Source organism: Amblyomma maculatum, chromosome 8 (assembly GCF_055883805.1).
Source record: "Amblyomma maculatum isolate TAMU_Amacu chromosome 8, ASM5588380v1, whole genome shotgun sequence".
In the NCBI taxonomy this organism is placed as follows: domain Eukaryota; kingdom Metazoa; phylum Arthropoda; class Arachnida; order Ixodida; family Ixodidae; genus Amblyomma; species Amblyomma maculatum.
Genome location: NC_139351.1, coordinates 112,020,886 through 112,029,604, shown reverse-complemented (window position 1 = coordinate 112,029,604; position 8,719 = coordinate 112,020,886).

Below are 8,719 nucleotides of genomic sequence, written 5' to 3'. Positions count from 1 at the left end.
ACGGTCGCGCGTTCTGTTTCTGTCGGATCGGAGGCAGATCGAGAACTTGACACCCGAAGAGTTAACGGCTTGAACAGCTGCGCTTGTCTGCAGATTAATTGCGTTAGAAAAGCAAAAATAAGTAAATACTCTACATATGCTCCCACTTCTTATCAGCAATGAGATTGGCCAAAAATGTTAGTCGGCGCCAAACTGCCAGCTTGTTCGGCGACGAGTAGGCCTAGCGCGAGTACGCGGGGTTCGTGTCTAGTTTTCGTGATTACGGAGCGCGCATTCAAAGGCTTTGGCGGTTGCATATGGCCATCGACTGTAGTTCTGGCAGTAATGATCCAACCGGCTTAGATTACAATGCCCGTGCAGATTAAACGGGTAGCGTCCATGTGACCTTGTCAGCGAGCACTGCCGGCAGCTGTCGGCGCCGCTTGAGGGTACCCGGCGCGGGCGGGGGACGTAGAATCCACGGCGCTGTTTGCAGCGCAGTTGTAGTTTGTGAACAAATAAAGGCACAACCAGCGCAACTTTATCGTCAAAGGTTGTATTCCGCTCGGTTACAGAAAGTAGAAGCTACAGAAGCTACTGGTTACAGAAGCTAGAAGTCAATTTTGAAAAGCTTTTCGCAGGATAGTTTCGCTCTGATTACGTAAGAATATCAACCTGGACGCTATTTGTTGTAATAATAAATGGGCCAAACCAAGTCCTCCACTCTTTACTGCGCGCTATAAATTTGTCCAACTTGTTCTCTGCCAAACCAAACCCCACATAAAAAAACTCTAGTAATCTGTGGATTTTTTGCACGCTAATCCTTAACATGGTTAGCGCTTGCAATGTATACTTACTTTGCGAACAATGAAGAAATTGCTTAGAGTTGAACCCGCAAACATTGATAAATCAAGGTCAACTCACTTCGTTCTTTTCGCCTGTGCATGATCACATTCATCACTTAGTGAAAGTAATCTTTGTTATACTTGTAGCGTTCAGGCGGAACACACAGAACAGTGCATGTAACAGGCAATGAAATATTTTCGAACAGGGAAGGTGCGTTGCCTCAGACCCGGTGCCAGAGCTCGAAACATTTGGCTGGCCGTCCGGTGGCGATCACTGGCCGTTCGCTTACAAAAGCGAGTAACATCTTTGATTGCCTCTGCAACGCTTTCTTTATCATGACAGAAAACGGCCATGTCGCTAACGTAGAATAATATCTTTAATTCTTTTTCCATAAGTCTAAATCCTATAGGATCCTTTCATTCTGAAACAGCTTTAAGCAGATTTACAATTTTTTTTTTAGCACCCTGGCTTAAGAATTTTTAAAAGGTGACGACGCTTCGTTTTAGCGATCTGCTGTGGAGCAACAAATGCATTTTGCACACTTAGAAAGGATCGGTGATCGCACTTAACGCACGGGCGTTTAGCAATGCAAGTGGTCAAAACCGTCTCTCCACCGTACTCACATTTCTGGCGTTTGCAGATGACGTGTAACTTGGTCCCTGATGTTGACCTCACTTGGCAAAGCCGACTGCACGACACTTGGAAGAGAAACCGAGAGTTCAACTCGGCGGAAGGCGTTTAGTCCGCTGTCGGGGAGCACATCCGCTGTATTCGAATAGCTAACACAGAGACACACACATTTTGTAGGGCGTCACTCGTACCAGGAAAGCAAGTGCGTAGCTTCAGAGCATTTGCTCGGGAAAGTCGCTGAATATCGTTGGGAGGGCCGACGTAGTACGTGGCTCGTGCGGTTTCCTTACGGTCGGGTAGGCCTAAGCTTAGCCACGCCAATTCCGCATGCTTGGCCAGAGAGGGCAGACAGCGCTGCTTTTTTTTTTTTTTGTCATTTGCATCTACGTAAGCCACAGTGGCGTTTTTTTTTTGTCTTTTTTTTTCGTTTCTTGGGAAACTGACTGTTATCGCAGCTATAGGTTATCCCGGCTCAGAATCTTCGCTGCAGAGTGGCCGCGACTTTCTTTATCTGGCAGCCGTATAAGAGCACGCTGTAAATATACTCTTTCTTGAAATGATATGATTAGATACTGTTTGCCCGCCGCTTTAAGTGGGCCCTGACGTCACGGGGAATTTGAAAATTTCGTCGCGGATTAGCTCAGCGGGAGTAAAAAAACGACAATGGCCTGCGAAATTTAATTTGGGCTTACCATTTAAAGTTACGGATACGTTTAAACTCCGCCTTTAAGGTTTATGAAGCGACACCGTTATGACTCGCTGTCAGCTGCCCTTGCAAATCTTCGTTCGCGTACGTGCACTTTGCTGGTCGCTTAATTAATAATTTTTTTTATTTATTTCACTCATACTAATTAGTACGCCTCTCGCTCTACCAGGGAGGGCTGTCCTAACAAAGTATAACGCTCTAGAAAGAAGGGTTGAGAGGTGCAAATGGAAAAAATTCCAGGGATGCACTGAAGATCCCTAAGCGAACTAATGCGAAATCAAAAGCGCGTCTTCCCTTAAAGGTATTTTAAATAGATTTTTATTTTTGAATTTGCTTCCTTTTTCCTGCCTCTTTGTTTTTTTATTATTTGCTCTTTTTGAAATGTTTTTATTTGTTTAGTTCCCTCAGTTCTATCGAGTGTGCTTACGGTAGACCAGGACAGTTACGGACACATTCACAGTAGGTAGGCGTAGAGTATAATAATAAAAAAAAAACGATGTAGAGTAGTGGTTATCGCGCTATCCTGGCATAGGCATATGTTTTCTGAAGGGTCAGCTCTTGCGTACACGCTGTCTGATGCACTCTGGAGACGACACTCATTAGACAAGGGGTGCTTTCGCGTTAATAGACGTAGTTAATAGCAGTGGGAGCATGTAAATAATGATTTCCCCGATTTACAGACAGCTGAGATGCGTACAGACAGCTGAGATGCGATGTACCATCCTTAGCTGTAGCGCTAATATCAAGTTTTCCGACTCTCTACGAAGTATCTGAGTAACTGGAAGCAACGATGCGGATTTCGTGCAAGCGGTAATCCGACGGGCTTAGGCGCCGACTGGTGCCACAGAAGCCTTCAAGCTTGAAACCAAGCGGAAGATGCAGCGATGTCTGCAAGGTTTCAAGGGAGATGAACAAGCCGCGGTGGTCTATTGATTCTTCTTCCGCTCCACAGAGAGCGCTTGGTGTCTGTCGGTCGTATAGCCTGTCGTTCGCAAACCTAGTCTTCACAAGCAGCTTATTATTCTCTGTGCTGTCGTACTCCTGTTTCTTTAGAATATGCTGTTGATCTATTGTGAGTGCCGCAATAGCTAGGAAAATTTTTTCTTGTATTCTATCTCATCTCCTTGCACAAGTGATTAATCATACCATCTAACTCGTTTCCTACAGGGCTCGCATGACGATATAGGAAATAAAATATGCAAACGACCAGAAGTTTCATTAATCAGTTTCGGCTGTCTCCAGAAATACCTTGCACTACATAGTTAACCGGCAATTATCCCTGGGGACATTGCAGAAGCCACAGGAGTGGGATACAAACCGGTTAGCGAGGATCCTAGGTAGAGTAAGGTGAGTGTTCCGTTGTTTCGTGTGCTTTCAGGGATGGCTGTGTGGTGGTGTTTGATCCTGAAGGTTACTTGGGCAGTTTACACGGCATGTTTATCTCGTCGAGGCTCCTGTAGCCGTCTAGTTTATGTTTGTTGGAAAAGCATTTGCAGACAACAGTTGTAGAGCTGGTTGGTAATCGTCTGCAGAAGCCATGGGAAAATGCACTAGAAAACACAATACACTGGACAAGAACTCATAAAAGGACAAACGCAAATTCTAAACTGATTTATTCTGGGACTGAACCGCTAAATATAAAAACATCGGCGCATGTGTACAAGTTCACACACACCCTGCCCTAAAAGAGTTTAAAAATTCTAATTCGTTTTTGTGTAGATACACTGACGCACCGCTGACACAGTTGTTATCGTCCTCAATAAAAGCCGCTTCCGAAATGTCACATGTAATGGTATTGCTGCCCCTGCCAGGAAGCATCTCCTGAAGACGTGGAGAAGTGCAGAATCTGTCTTCAATATTTTCACAAGATGTCTTGCAAAACGGAAAAAATACGAGTATCTTGAAGAGCGTTTATAGGTCTACAGATGGTTATCCTCTCGTCATCCACGAAGCTCCCTCTAGAAACATCTTGTAGTGCTGCGCTACAGGACATTTACAGAACGCCTGAAAATATCTGAAATACTTTGCATGCTTTTTGGAAGTCTTCCGAATATCATTGGCAAAAGTTTTCAATATGCCTGAATATTTCATTATCGCATCGTTAATACATCTGTCTCATAAGCACTTTCGATACTATCGGAACTGGATCTGCATTCAACTCAATGCATATCAAGTTTGTCACACGTCAAGCACATTAACGCACTCTCACACGGTTGTCAAGTCAAGTCAAGTGAAGGTTTTCAAGTTAAGCACTGTCACGGTTTTCAAGAGCGGACGTCGACACCCTCGTTATCAACGAACACTGAAAATAAAAGCGAATCAATAAAATAACCGGCCATATTAACACATTATTCTATTAAAAATCATGATAGAACGTACATTGTTAGAACATTACGCTTGCCTATATTAATGCATTTTTACAATCTCGACACCAGACCTGGCGCCACTGGACGCACACGAAGGAAACTCCTCCATGGTCACTCAAAACGCCAGCGGAGCCCCGAATGCTTCCTTCCTTATTGAAAACCTCAACGCAGACCGAGTTCAATGAGGATCGCAAGTGTTCGCATGAGAGAGGTATAAGACGGTTTGGACACTTTAACGAAATTACATGCAGTCCTGTGAAAAATGATATAGAGTTCATTGTGTGACACGGTTGCCGCATATTAAACGCAGCAGAGCTGGCTGACCGATCCCTGTGAAAGAACAAAAAATAGTATTGCTTTATTTGTTCAAGTCTAGCTTATTGCTCTGTTTAGAATTCCATTCAAATTAACTTTCCAGCGCGGATAAAGACAAGGATAGAGTGAAGAAAGGAGAGAGATGGCGCTTCAGATAGTTGATTTTCTTTTTCACAGATGACGCCACACTTCTGGCAACCTCCAAAAACCAGCCATAGGCTATGTACGAATTTTTATCCGGGATTTCTCAATTGATAATATTAAGGGACATCGAACATCAATTGGCGACTATGTGTTGAGGTATTCTTCCTGCTGCTTTAAAGAGCATATTCTGACAATTATGGTTCACTGGCAGATACGTTCCTGTGTAATAGACGGTGGCAGTGCGGAGGCAATGTTGAAGCCATACGATGACGATGCCACTTGGTGACTCCACTTCGCCCGTTAGGTGATGTATAGGATGCATAGGAAGATCGCGGGGAACCGGAGAGTGGCTCGATGAAGCACAGCTGGGTGTTCGCAACTACACAACTATGCCACCATCTTGCCAACCACAGATTCCCCTTGCACGCTCGCTGAGCCCTGCCGAGAGGAACAAGACATGTTGTTTGCTCTGAATAGCTAATGATGCGATGATACATATTATTGATTTGGACAAACCTCGAGTACCACACATAGGTTTTGTCACACCGGTGATAATAGCAATTGATCAAGCACATGCTACTAAGAGGATTGATACGTAAAAAAATAAATATTTATTTGTCTTTATGAAAATGCTCGTCACCGGAGCTAATAGCAATTAATCAAGCACTTGCTAATAATAAAATTGATATGCAAAAAAAAAGTAAACATTTCTTTGTCTATATGAAAACGCTCGTGACCGAGGTGATAGCAATTAATCAAGCTCTTGCTATTAAGAGAATTGATATGGAAAAAATAAACATTTATTTGTCTTTATGAAAATGCTCGTGACCGGTGCTAAAAGCAATTAATCAAGCTCTTGCTACTTAGAAAATTGATACGCAAAACATTTAACATTTCTTTGTGTATATGAAAATGCTCGTGACCGGTCCTAATAGCAATTAATCAAGCACTTACTACAAGAGAATTGATAGACAAGAAATAATCATTTCTGTGTTTATATGCAAATGCTCGTGACATTTAGAATGACTGTTGGTTAGGGGGCTAGGGGAATCGCTCGGCGCAAGTGCGCATATCTCCCCGCTTAACCATGCCGTCCAACCTTTCATTGAAGCATTCTACACAAGCGCATTACAACCTCATTGTTTCCCTGTTCCTTTAACGGATAAGGCAACCCTATTCTAAATCTCGCTACTAATGTGATTACTTCCAGTTTCAGAAATCTTGCCAAAGCAATTTAGAAAATGAAAATCCGAACTCGGATGAATTGCTTCTTCCTCACTAGTAAGACTTGCAAGCTATGCTGGATAGCCGATAATTTAAAGAGCGGCCTATTGACCAACAGAGCATCCCCACGACGGATTAACATATCAGCTGGCTGGCTGATTATCTCAATCGCTACCTCGCTAGCTCATTAACCTTTTTCAACTCGCTGACTTTCTCGCTTGCCAATTCATCTTATCACTCCCTCACTTGCTCTTTCACTGACTCGCTTACTCACTCATTCATTCACTCACCCGCCCACTCACTCACTCACTCACTCACTCACTCACTCACTCACTCACTCACTCACTCACTCACTCACTCACTCACTCACTCACTCACTCACTCACTCACTCACTCACTCACTCACTCACTCACTCACTCACTCACTCACTCACTCACTCACTCACTCGCTAACTCACACTCAGAATCTCCCAACGAGGTAATTATTGGGCCACTTTTGGGCGGAACACGGATATACGGTTCCGATAAAAACTTGTACAGCCTCCAAATATTCGCAGTTGAAAAAATATTAGTCCTCATCTGAGGCACGGAACCAGGGCCCGTCTGACACTTGAGCAGTAGGAGGTAAACGTTTCTTTATAGAGTCACGATGTTCCTGAGGTAATTCAAAAATATTGTGTTGGTTCTTTCCATAATTCTAAATACTCTTTTGCTGGTTGCCCAAGCTAAGAACTCATTAGGCGGACAAGTTAGTGACGTTATTTCTTACTTCTCGGTTTAAGTCCAATAGCGAAGTGCATTATAAATTAGGCTCTTGTGTGGAAGACATAAGAATCCTTCTGGCTTGGAAGATATTGCTCCCTAATTCCACACCACGAATGGATTTATGATGCCACTAAAAGCTTTGCTGGTCACAATCTGCTGTAGCCCTCAAGACGGAAGCTCTTCGATTCCACCCTTCTGCACTATCCACTCGGTGACTGCAATGCAAAACTACTTCTTTCGTTCCAGATGTTTACAGCTTACGACTAAAAGCGTGCTACAGCTTGAATATACGACCCCAGCTGGTCTTCTGCCCTGCGGGAACATGCATATGGTTACATCAGCACTACCTTCCTGTATTCGAGAAACTTATGTAGCTTATATATGTCTGAGCTTTATTTAAATGTGCTACAAATGACAGGTAAACATTTTGCAGAAATCTTCAAATTGGAGCATGATATTCCAAGTAATATTTAGTTATCAGTCGTTTATCCATTCCAAGCAATGCATCTGATGGTGGAGCCTTATATTTTTTTTTACATTCTGTTTCTATGCGAAATCTGTTGCAATTAAGGAATTTTCAATTATTATAAGTTGAAGTTTGCTTCATATTACAAAAACAAAGAGTAACATAAAAACCTTCCGAATGTCGGTGCATTCCGTCTTACGAGAAAATTAACACATTACATAACAGGCCATCCGTCACTTAATATAGCATGATGTCACCGCTGTGTATGCGAAAATGAAAATCAGAATTTAGCCTAGATCAGACCTCCTTCTCAAATTGTAGTTCTGCTCGGTTTGGTCATCCTATTTCTCCTAATTTTCCACCCTGCTATAATCTCCGCACTGTCAACAGCATGAAATCACAAAGCGAACTCGCTTTTAGCACGCGAAAGTTTCATAAACAGTCAAGAAAAAATTGCGAAGGGCAAATAACTTTTCATCAATTCCAGTTTAGGTTTATTCTCTACTGCCATGAACTTTGGTCAGCACTGTGGCGTGACCGGCTACATATGTCTTTCGTTCGCTATCAGTCATTACGTAGCTGAAGAAATGAAAAGAAATAGAACCTAGAAAAAAGGTCTTACGAAAAATATGCTTAACATGTTCAGGCTTAAGTTTATGGGGTTTACCGCCCCAAAGCGGTTCAGGCTATGAGAGGCGCCATAGTGGAGGGCTTCGCAAAATTTGACCACCTGGTCCTTATAATGCACTGAAGTTGCTTTTCGCTCCTAGTGAGAAGCAGCCGCCTAGGCCGCGATTCAATCCCGCATCCCTGGGCACATCAGTCGATGGCCCAATCACTACACCACCGCGGCAGGGCAAATACAGTGAAGAGAGAAAGGCAGTCGATAGCCAAACTCAACTTCCCAACGTTGCAGTTTCTTACCTTTACTAGGCTGTGCAGCTTCATCAATAAAAGAAAAGAAAGTGAGGTTCCGTACTGCTCGAGGAAAAAAGAAAAAGATCTTCACGAAGGTTTCTGTCCATGGGGCATCAGGTGTCGATGTTTGAAGTGAACGGCGCCGTCTCTTCTACTTACCTCGCTGCAGCAGCAGTGTTAGGCCCGCTGGGTCCGCCTCCGTCGTGAGCAGAGTGACGCCGGCCGGCAGCGAGACGTGGCCGGTCGGAGCTGCGCGGCGTGGCTGTTGACTCAGGTTCCGGCTGCTGCTTCGCCGTGAGGGTGCTTGTGTGTGACCAGCCGCCCGGATGTTCAAAAAGAGAGCTACCTACAGCCCAGTGC